At 51.0% G+C, this 23887-nt stretch overlaps 1 protein-coding gene across 5 annotated transcripts in view; it reads right to left on the bottom strand.

The window, feature by feature from the left end:
- The window catches only part of TSPAN18 (tetraspanin 18), a 207213-nt gene that overhangs the window by 89557 nt on the left and 93769 nt on the right, over window positions 1-23887 (bottom strand). For 2 of the 5 annotated variants that reach the window (XM_055423891.2, XM_055423895.2), the window contains exon 3: window positions 9144-9248. The exons of the other annotated variants lie outside the window; for them this stretch is intronic. The gene's annotated coding sequence lies outside the window, so the exon portion shown is untranslated. The remainder of the gene's footprint in view (window positions 1-9143; window positions 9249-23887) is intronic. 5 annotated transcript variants of the gene reach the window in all.

The following is a 23887-nucleotide window of genomic DNA, read 5'->3' as shown; positions in this document are numbered from 1 at the left end:
GCTCCAGGGCCTTTGCACACACACACCCTGTCCTCTTACCTTGGAACCGTCCTCTCCCTAGCTCTGCATGGCCAATCCTTGCCTGTTTCAGGACCCTGACTCAGAGCTCTGCTCCTAAAAGACCTTCCCTGACCAGAGCAGTCCCTCCTGGTGTTTTCTTTTTCTGCCTTCTTTGCACTGATTAAAGCATGGAGTCATTGGAGGAACTCGCGGTTTCCTTATTTTCTGTCTTCCGCACTGCGGTGTAAGTTCCGTGTGGTCAGCCACGGTGTCTGTCACCATTAAACCCTCTGACATATACACAGTAGACACTCAGTATATATCTGCATTTTTCTTTCATCCTCTCAGGCAGCACTCCAGAGCTCCTGCTGCCTGCAGAAGCTCATGTCAGAATTTCCCGAAGAAAGAAAATGTTCAGGCATAGAGGACCCAGCAGGTGCGGTGACGATGCCAGGCTCTCTGCATCCATGTGTCATTTAATCCTCTCTAGAGCCTTCAGAGACAGGATTAGTTGGGTAACTGAGGCTCAGAGCAGTGAAGAGACGTGCCCACAGTCACATACCTGAAGCCCTGAGCTTGGACACAGATGGCTCTGTGCCGTCTGCGGGCGGGTGACTCCATCTCTCCAACTGTACTTTTCTTGTCTGTAAAGTGGGGCTGGGTCTCCTGCCTGCGCTGCAAGCTGCGTCATGATCAAGCGGGATAATTAAGGAGGGACGCTCTGCACACCGGCCACAGCGTGCAGCTGCACGGATGTTGAAACTCAGGTTTGCTTTGCCGTCAGAGTCGGCGCCTGCCCCTCCCAGAGGCAGCCAGTGAGGGGAGAGGGAGCCTTCTGGAGTCACACTGCCCTGGATTGGAATTCCGCTGCATCCCAGCTCAGAGCTGAGTGCCCTCAGGCACACAATACATGTCTTTGAACTTTAGTCTTCTCTGCAAAATGAGAAGAATAATTCCCTTTCCCACCCACCCCCACCCAAGCAGTTAAGAACATTAAGCGATCACCTATGAAAAGGGCTTTATTCCTTCCAAAGCACTGTGCAAATGTTGCTTTTGATGTCCTGTGGATTCCAGCTCTGATTATATCAACTCCCGGCTAAAGAGAGAGAAAGAGAAAACAGGCAAGGATACTCACTCCACCCCCAGGTAACAGGGCTGGCTGGGCTTTATGGGCCTTCCCGGCATGCCTAGCACTGCAGGACACCCTCTCAAGCAGTCTCCTTGTGCGCTTAGCAGTGCCCTCTGCATTACCTTCAGTCCCATTTAATAGATGGGTAAACTGATACTAAAGCTGAAGCTCCAATACTTTGGCCACCTCATGCGAAGAGCTGACTCACTGGAAAAGACTCTGATGCTGGGAGGGATTGGGGGCAGGAGGAGAAGGGGACGACAGAGAATGAGATGGCTGGATGGCATCACCAGCTCGATGGAGGTGGGTTTGAGCGAACTCTGGGAGTTGGTGATGGACAGGGAGGCCTGGCGTGCTGTGATTCATGGGGTCGCAAAGAGTTGGACATGACTGAGTGACTGAACTGAACTGAACTGAAACTGAACCAGTCAATCCTAAAGGAAATGAACCCTAAATATTCACTGGAAGGACTGATGCTGAAGCTGAAGCTCCAATACCTTGGCCACCTGATGCCAAGAGCCGACTCACTGAAAGAGACCCTGACGCTGGGAACAATTAAGGGCAGGAGGAGAAGGGGGCAGCAGAGGATGAGATGGTAAGATGGCATCACTGACTCAATGGACAGGAGTTTGAGCAAACTCCAGGAGACAGTGAAGGACAGGGAAGTCTGACTTGCTGCCGTCCCTGGGGTCACAGAGAGTCGGACACGGCTGGGTGACTGAAGAACGACAATGATAAACTGAGCCTCATGTAACCTTGCTCAAGCTTCCATGGCTGTCGTGGGGAACTTTTATCGTCGTGGGGAACTTTTATCCCCGTGGAGGGCTTGGCCAAGCCAGCACCTTCGTTTCTGGTAGAGCGAGGTCCAGGGCGACCTGGGACACTGCACATTCCCGAGGTGGCCCTGCACTCGGGGAGGTGCTGGCCGTGGGCTCCACTCTGCAAGGGACCAAGCACAGTCACCCGCCCTGAGTGTGGCACCTAGGCGTGTGCACACAGAACAGGGAGTGTGCCGGGGATGGGTAGGACCCAGCTCTGGGTCCCAGGAAAACCTTCCTGCTTGGGGATCCCAGGGACTCAACACATCGCGTTCACCTCGGCCTCCTTAGATAATCGCTGGCCCAGACTGCCCCCTGGCTCCTCCCCATTGGCCAAAGCCCCACCCCACCCCTAAACGGCCCTTGAGCATCTGGGGGCATCATTCTGTCACCCTTCCCCCCATCACATGCTCAGTCTTGGCTTCAGTAAGCCATTAGACAAGATTCGTGAAGCAGAGAGAAGACAGGTGGTTGAGGGGAAGAGTTGGCAGAAAGGGACCCTGGGGCAGACAGACTCCAGGGGATGGGGAGAGAGGGAGACGGAGGAGGCAGGCTGGATGAGAGAGGAAGAGAGGCAGCGGGGTCTGGACTCGAGAGAGGATGTGCAGGGGAGACAGAGATGCGAGTCCACCCAGGGAGCCCGTGGGAGGGAGAAAGACGGGCCAGAGGTCCCAGGAGAAGGGCACGAAGAGCCCGAGGGAGAACCTCAGCGGACACAGGCTCATGTATCTGGCCTTGTCCCAGAGGGTGTCTGGGAAGTGGTTTCCCCTTGCAGGAGGCCAGGTAGGCAGCTTTCGTGGAGGGAGGGCAGGGTGGGAGCATAGAGACCCGAGTCCGGGACACTAACGCTCTGAACAACGGGGCCACTTGCCCTGGAGGTAAAATGAGCAGAAACACATTTGCGTGGCCACTACAAGGTTCACAGCAGCACCGTCCACAATGGCCAAAAACACCGGAAGCCACGTATACCTGGCAGTTCTCCAGAGACACAGAACCAATAGCAGTTTTATATATACACGTTTGTATCTATGTATCTCATATAGATGATATCACATATATCATATATGACATCATATATGCACAATATTACATCAGTTCAGTTCAGTTCAGTCTCTCGGTCGGGTCCGACTCTCTGCGACCCCATGAATCACAGCACGCCAGGCCTCCCTGTCCATCACCAACTCCTGGAGTTCACTCAAATTCATCTGTGTGCTTCTCTATCGAGAGATTTCTCTGAAGGAACTGCTTCATGCCATTGTCAGGCTGGCAAGGCCCAAATCTAAAAGGTGGGTTGGAAGCTCAAATGGGAGTTGATGCATTCTCAAGGCGGAATTCCTTCTTTCCTGGGAAACCTCTGTTTTTGCTCTTCCGTCTGTCCGTTCTGCCACTCAGTCGTGTCCGACTCTTTGCGACCCCGTGGACTATAGACTACCAGGCTTCTCCGTCCATGGGATTCTCCAGGCAAGAATACTGGAGTGGGTTACCGTTTCCTTCTCCAGGGGAAACTTCCCGACTGGATAAGGCCCTTCTACACACCTGAAGTCAACGGATAGCAGACGGTCTAGCCACGTCTACAAAAGACCTTCAGGGCAACGCCTCAATTGGTGTTAGCTTCGGTCACTGGGTACGACAGCCCTGCCAAGCAGGTACATCACACCACCTCATACGGGTTCCTCCGGCTGCTCTAATGAATGACCACAAATGTAGGGCTTATAGCAAGACACAGGTATTATCTCAGAGTTTGGCAAGTCCGAAGTCCTTTGAAATGGGACTCAGCAAAAATCAAGCTGTTAGCGGGGCTGTGCTCCTTCTGGAAACACGAGGGAGAAGCCTTTGCCAGGTTCGAGATGCTGCCTGTGTTCCTTGCCTCATGGTCCCTATGACTTCAACATCAGCCAAGGCCAGCCTGCGTCCTCCCCACTCTCCCCTCTGTAGTATAGCTCCCCTTCGCCCCTTTCTAGGATCCGTGTGATTAGACCGACCCCACCCAGATCATCCAGGATAACCTCCCATCTCAAGACCCTTCACCCATCTACAAAGTCCCTTTAGCCACATAGGACAATAAATCCAGAGGCTCCAGGCATTAGGACGTGGGCATCTTTGGGGCTCATTACTCTGCCTACCACTCCGCCCGGAGGCTCATCAACAGTGGAGGGGACACATCTTCGTGCCACCACCCACCCAGTGAAATGGACGCAGTGTGATCGGAGTTGGGCTGTAGATGGCTTTCCCAGCAAAATCGGACCCCTGAGAGCGTCCAGGCCCCATGGAAGGCCCAGAAGAGCTCTCAGGAAATAAGAGTCAGATCAGCTTAGAACTCCAAAGGACTGTGATGACTGACAAAGGGTTTACCGATTCCCTCCTGCACGAGTGTGCTGTGCACCCACAGGGCAAGGTACAAGCCTCTCTGCGACCATTTTGGTGGTTATGGTGCTGTTCAGTTGCTAAGCCGGATCTGACTCTTTTATGGCCTCATAGACTATAGCCCGCCTGGCTCCTGTGTCCATGGGACTTCCCAGGCAAGAATACTGGAGTGGGTTGCCATTTCCTTCTCCAGGGGATCTTCCTGACCCAGGGCTTGAACTCGGGTCTCCTGCATTGGCAGGCGGATTTACCCCTACCTTCATTACTTGTGCAGTGATTCCGATCCCTGGCACCACAGGCTGCACCCTAAGCGCTAGCTAAGAACTTCACATATGGTGGCAGCGTTGTCAGGGCTCCTCCAAGGGCCCCTTTCTGTGTTTCTTCCTCCCAAGGCCGGCACCTGCCACCCTCTTGAGAAGACTGCCCTTGGGCTGCCAGAGCCCTTTGTCCCCGTGTTTCGGGAACCAGAATGTGTGGGAGCTTACATCCTCCCCCATATGCTTGGGTGGCCCTCAGCCAGTGTCTGAGGCCATGGGCGGACGCGAGCTCAGCTCTCTCTCTTGTCTCAGGTTGGGACAAACTCAGAGATGCAATCTGCACCCCAGAGTGCCCGGCGGGGTCAGGGGAGCAGCCTCTGCAGGACTCAGCCTGACTTTGCTCCATTTCTCGGCTTCTTTCCCTTCCCCATTCTGCTCCCACAACTTGTTACCGGTTTCTTCCTGAATAAACCTCTTATTCACAAATGCTTATCTTGGAGTCTACTTCTGGGGCATCCAGACGAGGATACATATGTCATCTCATTTAACACCAACCCTTCGAGGTGAACGCTGTGACTGATGATTCCCACGTTTCAGATGAGGAAAGTGGGGCCAGAGAAGTTTAACAATATGCCCAAGAACGGGGTGACAGGGGATGAGATGGTTGGATAGCGTCACTGACTCAATGGACATGGGTTTAAACAAGCTCTGGGAGATAGTGAAGGACAGGGAACCCTGGCATGCTGCAGTCCTTGGGGTCGAAAAGAGCCGGACACGACTGAACGACCGGACAGCAACCAAGTTACAGGGTAAGTAAGTGGCCACATGGGATTTGAACAGCCAGCAGTCTGAGACCAAGCATTCCTGCGGCGCCTCTTCTCTGTGTGACGACTTCCTCACCCCCTGGAGATGTGAGAACGTGGAGGCACAGGGCTGGGGAGCGGCATCTAGTAACGGGCGATGGGTGAAAAGCCCTCGTCGGGTCTTGGGTTTCATCAAAGTGAAAAACAAATACAGATAAACTCGGTTCATCATCCGTCAGCTCAGGCACGCATGTGATCTGAAGTCCATCTGTCAGGCTTTCTCCGGGGCTGCTTTCTCCCGAGAAGGAACCCTCTGGACTCTCCTGCTCCCAGCCAATGCAAGGCCCAGCTCAGGCAGCGGACTGCTTTCTCAGCAGAGAAGAGGGGCTCTAAGGAGCCATGGGAGCTGGCAAGTCCTTGCTTGTGTCCGAGGGGCTGAGGTGCAAGGCTAGGAAGGGGCTAATGACCTGCTCTTCAGTGCCTTGGTCCCCTCATCTCCCCATGTGGTCCTTTCGAAAAAAAAAGAAAACCATAGACAGGTCCCTCTTTGCTCCTAGTCTCTGAGACCCGCCTGGGTTTAAACCTTGGAAACAAAGGCTGATCCCTGGGCTGCCCGAGGCCGGGCAGAGGTGGGCAGCAGTAATTAATGATCTCCCAGCTGCCGTCATAAATTCCTTTTCTGTGTGTTATTTACCTGCCCAGCAGGTTCCATCTGGGCAGGTGATGGGCAGATCAGCCTCCTCTTTCGATGGGAGTGAGGCCTCAATTACAGAGATCAGGAATGGGAGCATCGTTATTCTCCTGCAAGTCCCCAAATCCCAGAGACCCAGGTGACTTTTAAGAAGGAAAAATCAAGGCAGAAGTAAGGTGTGGGTCAGGGCCGGTGTCTGTACATGCCACCTCCTCTGATGCTCCCAGTTCCTCTTCCCTCTGGCCACCCTTCTGGGTTTACCAGGATCCACAGAAGGGTTCCGTGATGTAAGATTATGTCATTCATCCTCATAAGATGAATCTAGCATAAAAGGTAAAATCATTTAACAACTGTTCTAAGGGGGAAAATCCGTCATTAATGACGTCCTGGGGGGTGTAAGAGGAAAGAAGAACTAAGCCTGGGAGGCCAGGGAGGGCTTCCTGGAGGAGGTGGATGGTAACACCCTTGGGGTCATGGCAGGTAAAGGCAAAGGAGGAGTAATTATCATGCAGCTACCATTTGTGGCATGCCAGGATGGAGGTGGGGGCTTCACTTAGCCTCTAATCATTAAATAAACCCAGCAAGGTAATCTTGGTTAAAGATTAATGATTTGGCCCAGTTCACAAAGGCGGTGATGCTGGTGGTTTAGCTGTTTAGTCATGTTCAACTCTTTGTGATCTTATGGATTGTAGCCTGCAAATCTCCTCTGTCCATGGGATTTTCCAGGCAAGAATACTGGAGTGGGTTGCCCTTTCCTTCTCTAGAGGATCTTCCCAACCCAGGGGTCGAATCTGGGTCTCCTGCATTGCAGGTGGATTCTTGCATTGTGGATTCTTCACCAACTGAGCCACCAGGGAAGCCCCAAGGTAATCTTACTAGTCCACTTTATAGATGAAAGAATGGGATAAGAGAGGTTTGGCTACTTGCCCAAGGTCACTAAGCCAACAGGAAAGAAAGCTAGGACCTAAGCCCAGGTCCACGTGTCCTGCCCTGTGCCCCAAGTTATGACCAGCTGGGCACAGAAGTGAACAGTAAGGGGCAGACCATGCTGTGGAGCTCCAAGCTGAGAGAGAGTGCTTCTGTTGGAGCAGCATAGGCAGGCTTCCTGGAGGAGGTGTCTTCCAAATGTGGAAGCTTTGGGCCATCAGAGAAGGGAGGAAGGGCATTCCTGATGGACGGCATTATGCGGGGCAAAGGCGTAGGGTGGAAGTACAGAGAGGTGTTAATGAACAGCCTCACTTAGTAGATGTCAAAGGGGCACTGCTGGAAGATAAAAGTCCCCAAGATGCTCCACTCAGGTAGTCTGGCTATCTGGGCACTGGCACTCCCTCTGGTAAGAATCTCTTATCCTGGATCTTTGCTCTGTTCATTCCCTTATTTCATTCAGGTCTCTGCTCAGATGTCACCTCCTCCAAGAGGCCTTCCTGGACCACTCTGTCTCAGGCAGCTCCCCACTCCACCAGTTACTCCCTGAAGGAAAGTTCTGGGGGATGCAGACTTTGTTCACTGTTTTCCCAGCATGGATAATATTGCCCAGCACAGAGTGGACATCAACATACATTTGTGTAGTAGCCAAGATATGGAAGCACCCTAGGTGTCCATTGACAGAAGAGCGGATAAAGAAGACGTGGTTTACATCTACAATGGAATATTACTCAGCCACAAAAAGGCTAAAACATTGCCATTTGCAGCAACATGGAGGTTATCCTAGAGGTTATCACACCAAGTCAGATGGAGAAAGACAAATGTATGATGCAACTTACATGTGGAATCTAAACAAAAAATACAAATCAACTTGTTTACAAAGCAGAAACAGACTCCCAGACATAGAGAAGAAATTTACGGTTACTACAAAGCTACAAAGGAGAGTGGGGAGAGGGACAGCTTAGGAGGATGGGATTAACAGATACAGATACTGCATATAAAATGGGACTTCCCAAGTAGCTCGGATGGTAAAGAATCTGTCTGGAATGCCAGAGACCTGGGTTCAGTCCCTGGGTTGGGAAGATCCCCTGGAGGAGGGCATGGCAACCCACTCCAGTATTCTTGCCTGGAGAATCCCATGGACAGGGGAGCCTGGCAGGCTACAGTCCATGGGGTTGCAAAGAGTCGGACACGACTGAGCGGCTAACACACAGACATCTATAAAACAGGTGAACAACAAGGATTTCCTGTGGAGCACAGGGAACTGTATTCAGTATCTTGTAATAACGTATCAGGAAAGTGAATCTGAAGCTGAACACCTGAAAATAACACGATACTGTAAACCAACTCCAATTAAATTTAACAAAATACAGTTGTGCTGAATGAATGAACGCGTCAGTGGATGAATGGCCCGGACACTCTGATCACCCGGACTTCCCCAGCAGGACCAGGGAGTGGGGAATGGGCTATGTGGATAAGCACAGTGCTGGTCAGGTCTGGATTTGTGGGCTGGCTTGTCCCAAAGCCAAGTTCTGGGGTCCCTGGGGCTGGCAAAGGCAAAGGCCTGGGTGAAGGGTCTTGAGAGCGAAGAACCAGAAAATTTAACCCCACACTCAGCAGTGGCCATGGGGTCCTGACTTTTGCTTTTTGTTTTGTTTTGAGTCACATCTCCAGAGTCCAGAGCTCTGAGAGCACACATTATCTTTGCATCCGCTCCTGAGGCAGGAGAGAGCATTTCAACGGGTCTGACGGGGCAGGACAGACTGAGATTTCCTGAGAAGCTGTGCTTCTCTGTTTCCTGTGCTCTAAACCCGAGTGCAAAGCCAGTGTCTGGGAAGCCAGAGCTCCACTGGCCTAGCACAGCAGCGGCACATGGGCATTTAAAAATAAAACAAAACTATGAATGAGTCAGCAATATTTAACAGTTGGAAAATATCTCATTAAAAATCCAAGTTTTGGGCATCTTTGTTTTTTTTTATTTGCAGAAGATTTAAAAATATTGGAAGGAAAATGTAGCTTCTCTCCTCGGAGGGAGTGTGTGTTGAAGCTCACCGCAGTGTCTACCGCTCCCAGACAATCGAGTCATGGTTTAAATGCCCATTATCACTGAGCCTGGGCTCCTGGTTTGTTTGTTCATTTGTCACTCAACCTACTCACTTCTTTGCATCAGCTGCTTGGTCCATGTCAGAATTCGAGTGATCCCGGGTCTAAGCACTCTTTGCCTGAGTTTCCTCACTTACAGAGTACAAATGATCTTTCCTCCTAAAATCAAAGGAGAGGAATGAAGGTGGTCAGACTATGGCTGGTACCTAATTGATGCTCCATAAATATTTCTCCACCCCCTTCCTTCATCCCCAGCTCTTCATCCTCCAATCAGCAAATAAGTGCCGAGCAACACCTTTATGCCAAGAGCCGGGCATGACCCTGGGATGCGTCTGAACAACAAATGGACATGTCACCGCCTCCGTGGCACTTCCAGACGATTGTTAAATCAAATCACTATTATTAAATCCAAATCAGTCTGTAAATCTGCTTTGAGACATGTGCCACCACGGCCATAAATAGAGTGGAATGTGAGAGAAGACAAGGGAGGGCCCCCCCCGGCAGGCTGAACACTGAAGAAAGAGAAGGGCCTCCCACACGCAGAGGCTGGACAAGTGTTCTAAACAGGGAACAGCCTCTGTGGGGCCCCTGAGGCAAGAAAAGGGCTTGCCTGGTTCTAGGAACTGGGATGGGGCTGAGGGGGCAGGGCAAAGGGAAGGGTGTGGGTGAAGTGACCTGGGGAGGAGGGCAGGGCCAGACTGTCACAGGAGCAGGGGTTTGATTCTAAGTGCAGCGGGGGCACACAACGCTGGGAGAGGCGTGTGGACCCAAACCACCTCAGTGAAAAAGGCAGACAGGAGAAATGACGCTACGCAGAGAGTCAAGCCATGCCCTTCACCCGGACTCGCAGAGAGACACTGCGCCCACCCCGCCACGGCTGACTCAGGCCCCGCTCAGAACACGAGCACCTGTGTGTGTCCAGCCGCAGGCCGCCCGGACGTTGAGAGGCAGACCCACAGGATGAGGGGCTCTGGCTTCGGAGACGGATTTCCAGTTTAGTTCTGCCTCTATGACCTCTTCACTTTCACTTTTCACTTTCACACATTGGAGAAGGAAATGGCAACCCACTCCAGTGTTCTTGCCTGGAGAATCCCAGGGACGGGGGAGCCTGGTGGGCTTCCGTCTATGGGGTCGCACAGAGTCGGACACGACTGAGGTGACTTAGCAGCTACGACCTCCCAGCTGTGTGACCTGGGGCAAGTTGCTTAAGCACTCTGTGCCTCTGTTTCCTCATGAGAAGTGAGGCAGGGACAGCCCTGTGCACAGAAGCTAATGTTGCTGACATTTGCAGGCGGCAGACATGGGGACAATCCCAAAACGCCTGCACTTCATGTACTGGTGGACGCAGACTTTTGTTTGGCTTTCCGTTGCAGGAAAGCCCTGCTTTCTGCTGTATCCCTCTAACTCTAGAATGTAAAGAGTGATTTATATCCCCTATCTTCTGCCGTCTTTCGTCCAGCCCATTAAGGGAGATTTTATCATTGTTCCATTTTACTGATGGGAAACAGAGGAGGGAAGTGTGGAAGCTCCAGGCTCAAGGCCCCACAGCCAGCAGAGGAGCAGGGTGAGGGTGCAGAGTCTGATTTCCGAGGCCACCTCACCCTGAACGCACTGCAAGACATGTTGAGAAATCACCCACCTCGAAACATATTAAAGGAAAAACAAGGCCAGCAGGGGCTCCATGTATAAATGGGGAAGCTGAGAATCCATGAAATGGCCTTGTAAAAGAATACAGGCCCCAGGTGACATGGAAAGCCACAGACAATCTGCCCTGATGCATTTCTATCAGGCTCGAGGGCTGATCCAGAGACCTGCCAGAATCCTTAAATAAGTCAGCCAGACCCTGACTCCTGTTCCCAGCTCACGTCCATCAGGAGACCCCCCACAGAAGGGGATTCCTCTCGGGTGCGTCAGGTCAGGCAAGGCGAGCCTTCTCCGAGGTGGGGCTCCACCCCTGCAGGTACCTGAGAACTCTGCAGAGAGCACCCCGGGGGGAGAGGTTCGCGACAGGCAGCGAGATCCAGTGAGAAGTGTGAAGGCCCTGGAGCCCGCAGAACTGGGTTACCACCCAGCCGCCCACTTCCTCAGTGACGGGGACAGCCCCAGTGGCCTCAGTCCCCCATCTGGGGACAAAAGTCAGCCCTATTTCAGAGGGTGTCCCAGAGATTAAAAGATCACTGGGGTAATAATCTGTACAAGCTCCCACAATAGTTTCTGACACATGGAAGGTGCTGGATAAACCTCTGCCTCCTAATTGGTTGCATTCTAAGAGTCCTTTGGTTTGGAGTTGGAAAGAGATAAAAAAAAAAAAAAAAGGCGAACTCTTTGACCGCTTTTGGTACTCAGCAGACATCTAGGGTGCTCAGATCAGGACACCCCTGACCTCCCAGCTGGGCCCTGACCAGTGCGTGCCCCTCGAAAGGCAGTGCACTGCTTCATTCTCAGCATCACTTCTAAACCTTGGGTTTGTTCTGATTGTTCAGCTGGCCACAAGGAACCACAAGGATCTGCTTGGTGTCTGTCTCCAGGACCAGAGAAGGGCTTACTAAGGACAGGGATGGGTGGATGTTGATTCTACATTCCCAGCACCAAGCAAAGCCTTTGGTACCAGCTGGTGCCAAATAAATGTCTGTGGCCGGAATGGATGAATGAATGACGGCAGTGTCCCTGCGGAAGCATCAGACAGGCAGTCTGTCCTTGCTCGGGCTTCTCCTGAAATGGAACAATAATCTCAACAACCGCTGCATAATAAAGTGGGCGCTGGCCCTGCAACCACAGGAAGCCCAGCCGTGTTTACACTGCAGCCTCCTCTCACTGGGGTGAGAGGAGCCGGCCTCTGGAATCCCAGGCACAGACCCGAGGGCCCTGGGCTTTATCTCCCTGCTTTCTCCTTCCTCCCATTGTCCCTGCCTGGCTTCCCACAGCCCCAGGCCAAGGGCCAGGCTCTGTATGGAGGTCACTGAGTGGCCCTGCTGGCCTGAGGTTCTGGGCAGAGCAGAGTGGCCAGTTCTCCTTCTGGGACATTCCTTTCCCAAGGACCCTCCCCGTCACAGCTTGGTTTTCTCAGAAACTGGGAGGCCTCCACTTGCCCTGTCCCTGCCCCCAACCCTAGCTGGCTGATACACTCCAGAGGCCCCCAGGAAGCCAACTGATTAGCTGAAGTGGGGATTATGCCATAAAGCTCCAGGCCAAATAAGTAACCAGGGCTGGTAACTTCAAATGCTAAAGAAGGACCCCTAGGAACGGCATGGAATGGGGCACACCAAGCCCTCCCCCCAAGCAGAAGGGAAGTCCATGGGGGAAGAAGGCATGTGAAAGGACCAGGAGTCTACGGCTTTCTTAGAACTCAGGCTGCTCAGAGAAACTCAGAGGCCTTAACTCCAAACCCTGGACTGAAGGGGTGAGGTAAGTTTTCCACTGGGGGAGGACCCAGAAGACAGGAGGCAGGGTTGGCGGCTGGGGCTCAGCACCAAGCCTCGTCTTCTAATTGATTTACAGCCGCTGCCACAGAGCAGAGCTCCCGTGGCTGTTCAGAGACAGGCCAGAAACACGCCTCATCGATCCTGCTCTCCAGTGCGAGTGGGATGGGGACACCCAGCTCCCAGGGGCTGACTTCTGTCCCCCCTCCCCATCTTGCCCAGTTCCAGCTCCTTTGACTCCAAAGACCTTCTCTGTCACAGAGAGGGATGGAAAATGCGGAAGACAAGATCTCCAGTCAGTTCAGTTCAGTCGCTTAGTCGTGTCTGACTCTTTGTGACCCCACGGACTGCAGCACTCAAGGCCTCCCTGTCCATCACCAACTCCCAGATTTTACTCAAACTCATGGCCATTGAGTCGGTGATGCCATCCAACCGTCTCATCGTCTGTTGTCCCCTTCTCCTCCCACCTTCAATCTTTCCCAGCATCAGGGTCTTTTCAAATGAGTCAGTTGTTTGTATCAGGGGGCCAAAGTATTGGAGTTTCAGCTTCAGCATCAGTCCTGCCAATGAATATTCAGGGTTGATTTCCTCAGGATTGATGGGTTTGATCTTCTTGCAGTCCAAGGGACTTTCGAGTCTTTTCCAACACCACGGTTCAAAAGCATCAATTCTTCAGCACTCAGCTTTCTTTACGGTCCAACTCTCACATCCATACATGACTACTGAAAAAACCATAGCTTTGACTAGACCGACCTTTGTGGGCAAAGTAATGTCTCTGCTTTTTAACATGCTGATCTCCAGGCAATATCAATTCTGTTCATTTTCCCTTAAACCTGAGTCGGGACTATTCACTTTTGCTGAGGTAATGAAGGAGAGAGGACCTGGGTGCCGACAGCAGCTCACATTTTACCAAGCATGACTACATGCCAGGAGTGTCTTGCTAATAATCCTCATGGCAACTCAGGGAGGATCTGTCAATAACTCAGAAAGTTTAGAAACCTGTCCAGTGCCATCCAGCTAGTAGGTGAAAGATCAAGGGCTCAAACGCAGCCTATCAATCCTTAGCTCCTACCAGTTCAGTTCAGTCGCTTAGTCGTGTCCGACTTTTTGTGACCCCATGAACTGCAGCACGCGAGGCCTCCCTGTCCATCACCAACTCCTGGAGTCCACCCAAACCCATGTCCAATGAGTCGGTGATGCCATCCAACCATCTTATCCTCTGTCGTCCCCTTCTCCTCTTGCCCTCAGTCTTTCCCAGCATCAGGGTCTTTTCAAATGAATCAGCCCTTCGCATCAGGTAGCCAAAGTATTGGAGTTTCAGCTTCAACATCAGTCCTTCCAATGAACACTCAGGACTGATCTCCTTTAGCATGGACTGGTTGGATCTCCTTGCAGTCCAAGGGACTCTCAAGAGTCTTCTCCAGCACCACAGTTCTAAAGCATCAATTCTTCGGTGGTCAGCTTTCTTTACAGTCCAACTCTCACATCCATACATGACCACGGGAAAAACCATAGCCTTGACTAGACGGACCTTTGTTGACAAAGTAATGTCTCTGCTTTTTAATATGCTGTCTAGGTTGGTCATAACTTTCCTTCCAAGGAGTAAGCGTCTTTTAATTTCATGGCTGCAATCACCATCTGCAGTGATTTTGGAGCCCAGAAAAATAAAGTCAGCCACTGTTTCCCCATCTATGAAGATGCCATGATCTTAGTTTTCTGAACGTTGAGCTTCAAGCCAACATTTTCATTCCCCTCTTTCACTTTCATCAAGAGGCTCTTTAGTTTTTCTTTGCTTTCTGCCATAAGAGTGGTATCATCTGCATATCTGAGGTTATTGATATTTCTCCCAGCAATCTTGATTCAAGCTTGTGCTTCCTCCAGCCCAGCGTTCCTCATGATATACTCTGCATATAAGTTAAAAAAGCAGGGTGACAATGTACAGCCTTGATGTATTCTTTTTCCTATTTGGAAACAGTCTGTTATTCCATGTCCAGTTCTAACTGTTGCTTCCTGACCTGCATACATGTTTCTCAAGAGGCAGGTCAGGTGGTCTGGTATTCCCATCTCTTTCAGAATTTTCCACAGTTTATTGTGATCCACACAGCTAAAGGCTTTGGCATAGTCAATAAAGCAGAAATAGATGTTTTTCTGGAACTCTTTTGCTTTTTCGATGATCCAGTGGATGTTGGCAATTTGATCTCTGGTGCCTCTGCCTTTTATAAAACCAGCTTGAACATCTGGAAGTTCATGGTTCACATATTGCTGAAGCCTGGCTTGGAGAATTTTAAGCATCACTTTACTAGCGTGTGAGATGAGTGCAATTGTGTGGTAGTTTGAGCACTCTTTGGCATTGCCTTTCTTTGGGATTGGAATGAAAACTGACCTTTTCCAGTCCTGTGGCCACTGCTGAGTTTTCCAAATTTGCTGGCATATTGAGTGCAGCACTTTCACAGCATCATCTTTCAGGATTTGAAATAGCACAACTGGAATTCCATCACCTCCACTAGCTTTGTTCGTAGTGATGCTTTCTAAGGCCCACTTGACTTCACATTCCAGGATTTCTGGCTCTAGGTGAGTGATCACACCATCATGATTATCTGGGTCATTATTTGTACAGTTCTTCTGTGTATTCTTGCCACCTCTTCTTAATATCTTCTGCTTCTGTTAGGTCCCTATCATTTCTGTCCTTTATCGAGCCCATCTTTGCATGAAATGTTCCCTTGGTATCTCTAATTTTCTTGAAGAGATCTCTAGTCTTTCCCATTCTGTTGTTTTCCTCTGTTTCTTTGCACTGATCACTGAGGAAGGCTTTCTTACCTCTCCTTGCTATTCTTTGGAACTCTGCATTCAAATGGGAATATCTTTCCTTTTCTCCTTTGCTTTTCACCTCTCTTCTTTTCACAGCTATTTGTAAGGCCTCCTCAGACAGCCATTTTGCTTTTTTGCATTTCTTTTCCATGGGGATGGTCTTGGTCCCTGTCTCCTGTACAATGTCACGAACCTCCGTCCAGAGTTCATCAGGCACTCTATCTATCAGATCTAGTCCCTTAAATCTATTTCTCACTTCCACTGTATAGTCATAACGGATTTGATACCTAATTGTCTAGTGTTAACTTGGGCTGGCAGGACTTAATATCATACAAGTGGGTAAACGGAGGCCCAGATCAATGATTTATCTCTCTTTCGCCCTCAGGAGTAAGGCCTGGTCTTCATTTGGAGTCTAGTATTTTCTCAGATTGTGTCTCCTCAAGCTGTTGGAAAGTGCTCCTCAGAGAGCTGAAAAGGGTTGCAATTCCAGCGTAGAGAGACTGGCTATTCTAAACACTCATGCTTTCCTTCCAGAGTGAAGAACTATGGCTGGGAAAAGCCTGCTCAACCAGGAACTACATTTCCCAGGCTCCCTTGCACCCTTGGGGCCATGTGAGTCATTTCCACCAATGGGAGTGGAAGTGATGTGAGCCCTCCTAGTCCAATGTGATGAGGAAGCAGACGGACCCTCTCTACCTTTTCATCTTCTTTCCATGGTGACCTTGGAAGCCACATGCTGAAAATTAAGGGAAATAGCGGCCCTCAATTCTGTACGGTAAGCCGCCTTTCACTTTCACTGAACTGTTGCTGAGCAAGAAATCATTTTGCATTGTGTTAAACTACTGAAATCCAGGCTTTACCTCTTACAGCACTCAGAGCTGCCCTAACCAACACACTGGTGTTAGGTTCTCATTTATTACACCATCTCATCTCTAACCATTATTGAGAATGCTGGGAAAGACCCTGGCAACCCCAAGGGTTCAACTAGAAGTCTGTTTAATTCAGGAAACATTTACTGAGCACTTCCTATGCCTGGCCCTGTCCCACCAACGTGTAAAAGGCTCTCTGGTAAGCCCATTGCTTTATCTCCACCCCCATGCACAGTGATGATTCTTTCCTCCCTTTTGAAGCCATGCCTCTCACTGGAGTTGGCTATACCTCTTGTCACCATTTCTAAATCTTCTACTCACTTCTCGACCCCCTCCAGTCTAGCCTCCATTCCAGCTCTCCTAAGAAAGAGAACCAACAAAAATCCTCTCTCTATACCCGTCAAGCTCTGGGGTACCTTGACTTCTTGAAATCTCAATTCCTGCATCAAATGGCCTCCCCTATCAGGAGCACAGCTGTCCATACAACTTGTCTACAAAGCTGATGCCTTCTGACCCTCATGACAGCTCAAAAGATCATTCAGCATTTCTAGAAACTCCTAGAAATGTGTGTCAGGCAACATTCTAGAAAAGCAAGAAAAGGTAAAAAAGAAACCATCCTTGCCCTTGAGAAGCTTTCAGTCCAGGTAGGGTAATATATCCCCACTTTTCAGATGAGGAAACTGAGGCTCAGAAAAGCGAAGTGTCTAAAATAACATAGCTGATTGGTGACATCTTGCCCAATGACCCAACACATAGGAATCATCTGAAAAAGAAGATCAACAAAGATGAGGTACTTCCTTCAAAAGACTAAAAGCAAAATTTCCAAATGAGACAAAGAAAAGAAAGAACAATCCCAGGTTCACCTTCTCTTCTACTTTATTTTATGTGTAATATTCTAATAAAAGTCAAGCACTCTTAAGCAGCCCCAAATGAGAAATAAGGAGATGTTTTAACTTTAGCTCCACACCAAATAGCCCAATATTATATTGTTAAAATCATTTAACTAATTATGAAATTACTAAAAGGTTACATCCCTTCTCTGTGCTTCAGTTTCCCCTTGGGTACGATGAAAGAGCTAACCTCACAGTCACCCAGGCTCCCTGCAGTCTTCAATGTCTGTGACTCTACAGTTCTCTTGCTTGCTGATGGAGGAACTGCCTCCCCTGTCCACCTGCCCCTACTGATAAGTGAACATCTTACTGAGTGTTTATCCAGTGTGACACAGAGTGGTCATGTATCTTTTATAACAAACCTATGAAGTAAGGGCTATCATTTTATAGATGAGGATGCCAAGATGCAGCCAAGCTTAAGTAAATGGCCCAGGGATGCACAGCAAGTGGGTGGTCAAACCAGGATTCAAATCCAGGCAGTCAAGCTCTCAAGGGCTATGTTGGCAAGACCCACAGTCCCATCTATCCACAAAAGGCTTTGCCCATAGCTTCTAAAGAGTGGACAGCAGACCACAGGACCCCGCCTCACCTTCCAGAGCCAACAGGATCAGGAAGGATGCCTGGCCCGGGGCAGCCTACTCTTGGACCACTGGCAGTACCAGGCACAGCCTGGTGGGGAAGGCACTCAGGCAGGCTCGCCCAGGGAAACTTCAAGGGCCCTTGGTCATGAGACTGAAACCCAGGAGAACGCAGGGTCCCCTCACCAGGATCAGAGTCCAATTAGCAGTCACTGCTAGTCAAAGCCATGAGAGCACAGAGTCGCTCTGAAGGGCCTGACGGGAGTTTAGAATTCTTCAGATGTTTCTCTGGCTCTAGGAGCTTGGAAGTGGCCCACTTCGGCTCCTCAGATTGCCTTGAACTCTGGATATGTCTCGACAGCCACCTCCCTTGAGTGGCTCTAGGGCACGTGGTCCTCTGTCCGCCCCCCACCACCCCACAAGGAGCTTGCCGAAACCAGCACCTCTGAACAAACCGACTCCCCTTCTGCTTGCCAGACACCTTCGCTGGGTCTGCCGGCACCTTTACAAAACCAACAAGCTCCTTATAAGTAAGCCATTGGCTCAGGCGCTGGACTTTTCTGTAACACAGAGATTTGTGCTGTCACAATATTTACTGTAATAGGATTTGACAAATGGAGCAGTGGTATGAGAGATGGTCTGTATAAAAGGGGGAGAAAAGAGAGAGAGAAAGGAGGTGTTTTTTTTTTTAAATAACCCTTCCTAGCTCAAGAAAATGGAAAAAGCAGAGTGCCCAACAGAGGGGAAAAAAGTCAATTAAATCACGATAATTACTTCCGCTGCCGTGCCCGAGAGCAGCATGAGCGTCTATTAATTAGGATTTCCATGTTCACTGTGGCCGTTTGACTTCAACCAGACAGCCAGTGGCTCAGTAATAACGGTTCTCCTGGAGAGGGAACGTGCGAAAATATTTTCACCCTGACAATTAGCAGTTTTAAAGAACCCAAGACATACCCACACATACACACACACACAGCTGGGTTCCCTGGGCCCCTGTGATTAGCATGAAATGCAACCCCCACCTCCAACTCCAGAAGTCAAGATACCCCAACCCCACTCCTTATAATTAGCAGCTCCTCCCAGCTCTCTAATTAGCACTAAGATGCTTCCGAGGGTGCAAATTCCTATAGAGGAGCACAGACCAGGAGGCTGAAGGATGTGGCATGGTTCTCTTGCCCAGACCACTGCCTCTGGCAAGACCAGCCCCAACCACTCAGGAGAAGAGTCAGTTTTAAGGCAACACTGAAGGAAGGAAGCACATTCAGCAAAACTTGACTCCATCCTCAGAACCGCATTCACATCTAGACACCAGAAGCTTCAATACCTGTGGGTGTTCTAAACGATCCACAGAACCTTGCTCTGAGACAGGCAAAGGCCTGCAGCGTCTGCTCACGAGGGGCCTCTCCAGCCTGTCTCTAGAATATCAGTTTCAGGACTGCTGTGAGGGATGCTAGGCCACTTGGCAAATGGAGAAACTGAAGCTCAGGGGAAGCAGACCATGTGCTTTCAGTTGCAGGACCAGGACGCAGGCCTAGGCCTCTTGAGTCCCAGTGGGGTCTCAGACAAACGCAGGACACTGGGTCAATCATGCCTCAGAAGTCCGTGCCACCTCCCTGCCTGCCCTGATGAGCTGGAAACAGAGAACCTTGGTTGGGAGTCTGAGTGGGGGCCCCTGCCACGTGCCCTCTGGCCACCTGGTGGGGCTGAGCCAGGAAATCCTCCAGCTCTGGGGGCCCAGGTTCACCCCAGCCTCAGAGCCCTGAGCAGAGGAAGGTCAGGGTCAGGGCCCAGGGGAGCTGTGTCCTGGAGGATGTATAGAAATAGCGTTCCCTGCTTGGGCAGGGCTCACGGAGGGAAATGGGCTTTCCTGTCATTCACCGTCTGTTCTGCACCGGCCAAGTCAAACAACAGAGACTCGCCCACATCACACACCTAGCCAGAGGCAAAACCTGGATATCCTGACTGGCAGGCTACTGCCCCCGGCCCTCCTAGCCTAAAACATACTTAGGGTAAAAGGAACAGATATGAGCACTCAGCGTGGAAAGAATTGGAAGTCTGTGGACAGACCCTCTGGCTTCTTGCATGGATGGATGATCTCACTATGGGACTCCCCTCTCTGGCTTCAGCCAGCCCATGCACAAAGCAGGTACCTCTGGGGACTGTTGGGAGGTTGGATATAAGCGAATCGGCACTGAAGGAAGTACCTGGACCACGGTGGCTAAGGGTTTGGACCCAGGGAAGGGTGGCCTGGTGAGACTTCAGATCCTGAAGCCTTTTTTCCCCATCTGGGAAGAAGACAGGGTGGGGAAGAGCCACCACCGCCATAGCTGATATGCCTGAGAGATGGATGCATCATACCTGGGTGATGTGGGTGCGTGCCGAGTCTGCGCTGGGGATGGTGTGTGAGTCCCTCCGCATCTCAGCGGTGGCTGGAGCGGAATGAAGAGTTTCCAAGCCTCCCCGCCCCCATAGAGAATTACTCATCCACACCCTGGCCACAGCCTCACATGGGCAGTGATCGCCCACCCTTTGACTTCAGGCCTGAATGGGTGACTTGCTTGGACCAGTAGGATGTCAGAGCAGAGCATGGCTGTCCCTGCATGGCTGGGAGGGCCCTCCTGGGCACTGGTCAAATGTCATGAAAAGAACATGTCTCAGTAGCCTGGCCTGCAGAATAAAAATGCGTAGAGCAGACCTCAAGCCCCAGGAGCTGCTGGTCTAAGGAGGATGAGACATGTGGTTCAGACTCAAAGCCCAACCTGCAGCCAGAGCCTGGAGTCCAGGCCAGCCCAACCAAGGTGCAGCTGTCTTACAGCCCATGAACAGGAGAATAAATGTGGCTTTAAGCCACTGAGCTTTGGGATCTTTTGTTATGTGGCATGATTTTGATGATAACAAATGCAACTGCCATTGTACTATGAGGAAGAGAGGTTAAGTGACTTGCTCAGTTCATGATGCTGGCAGATAGCAAAGCAAGGGCTGAAACCCAGGACGGCCCCTGAGACAGACCCTCAAGCTGCTCCTCCAGCAGGCCAAGGCAGTGATGCCCACCAGGTGTCCCCTGAGGGGTTGCTGCCAAGCAGACCCCTACATCCTCCCTTCCAGCCCCACACTTTCCTGAGCAGGGGGTTGGGGGGTGGGGGGTGTTGGTTGGAGTAGCCCCATCAGACTGCATCCAGGCCACTAACCCCAGCTCTGGGACCAGAGCCCAGCTGCCCACAGGACCAAATCCCCTGCCCTAAAGGTTGCCCTCACCCAGGCTGGGCACTCTAATTTATCACCCTCTCACTAGCCCTTGGCAGGGACAGACTTGGGTGAAAGGGAAGGAGAGGGAAAGCAGACAGCCGTCAGAAGAGGAGCTTGTCAGGTTCTTGCTGGGCCCACCTACCTCCTGCACCTGGACAGCAGGCAGCCAGGGAGCCAGCTCCTTTGAATAAATCTACGTTCACTTAGATTGGCAGGCAGCAGGCTTGAGGCGGAGCAGGAGGGCATAGGAGAAGCAGGCAGTCAGCATCTGTTTCCATGGCCTCACTCCCCACATGAATCTCTGTCAGGGCACAGTCTCCAAACGTGTGCAGGGTCCTCCCCTTCTCTGAGAAGGCAGCAGTTAGCACAGAAAGAGTGTGCTGTTTGCAGTGAGGGGGGTTCCAATTCAGGCCTCTTCCTGGCTGCAAGGCCAGAAACCAGTTCTCTGGGCCTCAAAACCCAGTATAAGGAGGAAAGACTTAAGACCCACCCCCAGGGCTGCTATGAAGACTTCACGGGTTATGAGCGCCAGGGTCCGGTGTAGAGTGTCACACGTTAGCTAACACTGTTCTCTGATGTTTAAAAGACACTTGGAAGAAAAGCTATGACCAACCTAGACAGCGTATTAAAAAGCAGAGACATTACTTTGCCAACAAAGGCCCATCTAGTCAAAGCTGTGGTTTTTACAGTGGTCATGTATGGATGTGAGTTGGACTGTGAAGAAAGCTGAGCACCGAAAAATTGATGCTTTTGAACTGTGGTGCTGGAGAAGACTCTTGAGAGTCACTTGGACTGCAAGGAGATCCAACCAGTTCATCCTAAAGGAAATTAGTCCTGAATATTCATTGGAAGGAGTGATGCTGAAGCTGAAACTCCAATACTTTGGCCACCTGATGCGAAGAACTGACTCATTGGAAAAGACCCTGATGCTGGGAAAGATTGAAGCAGGAGGAGAAGGGGACGACAGAAGATGAGATGGTTGGATGGCATCACCGACTCAGTGGGCATGAGTTTGAGCAAGCTCCGGGAGTTGGTGATGGACAGGGAGGCCTGGCGTGCTGCAGTCCATGGGGTTGCAAACAGACAGGACTGAGCAACTGAACTGAACTGATTCTCTGATGTTGGTCTGTGCCAAGGCTGGTTACAAAAGCACTTGATTCTGATGAACTGGAGGGGAAAACACACAGATGCTGAAATGGCTACAAGCACAAACATACCCCAAACGGCCTCCTGCCAATTTAGTCACAAGCGATGCAGGAAAAGCGGATGTAGCACAGCACACAGGGAACTATTGTGCCTCCTAATTCCCACAGGTGGCAGACATCACCAATCGATGACAATTCTCTTTGCTGATCAACACAGAAGAAACCTCAGAGTCATTTCAGGCCAGGGCATTGGCAGCTGCTGTCACTGGTCTGAGCAGGCACTAAGAGTAAAACCTATTTCTCCTCCCTGGTCTGATCCTGCAGTCTTGTTTTACGGAACAGAAGCCCAGGGCGAGTGGCAGGCTTGCCCCCGCAGCACAGGGGAGCACAACAGCAACTCAGGCCTCTGGATTCTCCTGCTTCCCCCACCGCAGCAGCACGTTTCACACTCACACTGGCTTTGTTTTCTGGACATACTGGGGGAAAGGAAGGGACTGGTCTTCCCTGTCTCGTCAGGGAGACCCTCCATCTTCTCGCCCCCTCCCCAGTTTTCTCTGCTCCAGCCACCCAGCCATCTGTATGTTCCTGGATCACACAGTCCCCACGCAGTGGCCCACATCTGGCCCCTCTGCCTCCCGATGTCCCAGGGCTGGAGGGCTCTCAAGCTTGACTCTCAACGACCCCTTCTCAGAGAGGCTTCTGTTTCCCTGGCCCCTTGCTCTAAAGTGGCTGCACCATCAGCCCCCATATTCTGCTCCAGGATCGCCTTTCCTTTTCTTCAGCATGTCATTCTCACCATAGCATCCTCAGGGCCTAGAATGATCCCCAGCATCAAGTAGCTACTTGATAAATGTTTGTCAAATGAATCTTATCTATCCCAGCCACCCAGATCCCACCGGCCCGCACACACACCCCTCTACAGAGGGGCTGGCCAGCTGTAGGGTTGGGGAATTAAGCTTCTGCCTCTTCATTCTCAGTCATCCTCCGGGAATAGGGCAGGTTTACTTTGGTCCCTTGGTTTCAGACCTGAGATGAACTGAGAAGGACTCTGAGATAATGCAGGACCAGTTCCTTGTTCCTGGCTCACCCACTCTGCACCAAGATAATGTGTCACAGAAAGCAGGTCTCAAGTGAGAGCTGGGAAGTTCCCCCAGGAGTGCTGCCTTGCGGGACAGCCCCAGAACCCTGGTGGGCTTCCATCTTCACACCGGCCAAAGCTCGGGCAGACCCCAAGGTGAGGCCCATGGGGGCCCCAGGCTCGTACCAGCTGAGTACTGGGTCCCTGGGCTTTCTCTCCCAAGGGTCAGCAGCTGGAGCCCCTGCACCTGTTTTTATTCCTTTCTCCCCTCCCCTCCTGTTTCACCACCTCCAGCTGCAACAAAGATCTGTCTAGTCAAGGCTACGGTTTTTTCCAGTAGTCATGTATGGCTGTGAGAGTTAGACTATAAAGAAAGCTGAGCACTGAAGAATTGATGCTTTTGAACTGTGGTGCTGGAGAAGACTCTTGAGAGTCCCTTGGACTGCAAGGAGATCCAACCAGGCCATCCTAAAGGAAATCAGTCCTGAATATTCATTGGAAGGACTGATGCTGAAGCTGAAACTCCTATACTTTGGCCACCTGATGTGAAGAACTGACTCATTTGAAAAGACCCTGATGCTGGGAAGATTGAAGGCAGGAGAAGGGGACGGCAGAGGATGAGATGATTGGATGGCATCACCAACTTAGTGGACATGAGTTTGAGTGAACTCCGGGAGTTGGTGATGGACAGGGAGGCCTGGCGTGCTGTGATTCATGGAGTCACAAAGAGTCAGACACGACTGAGCGACTGAACTGAACTGAGAT

The sequence above is a fragment of the Moschus berezovskii genome, chromosome 14 (genome assembly GCF_049115385.1).
Source record: "Moschus berezovskii isolate FMDL1 chromosome 14, NW_MosBer_1.0, whole genome shotgun sequence".
Lineage (NCBI taxonomy): Eukaryota > Metazoa > Chordata > Mammalia > Artiodactyla > Moschidae > Moschus > Moschus berezovskii.
The sequence above is the reverse complement of the archived record's forward strand: the minus strand, read 5'-3'. Positions and strand labels throughout refer to the sequence as shown.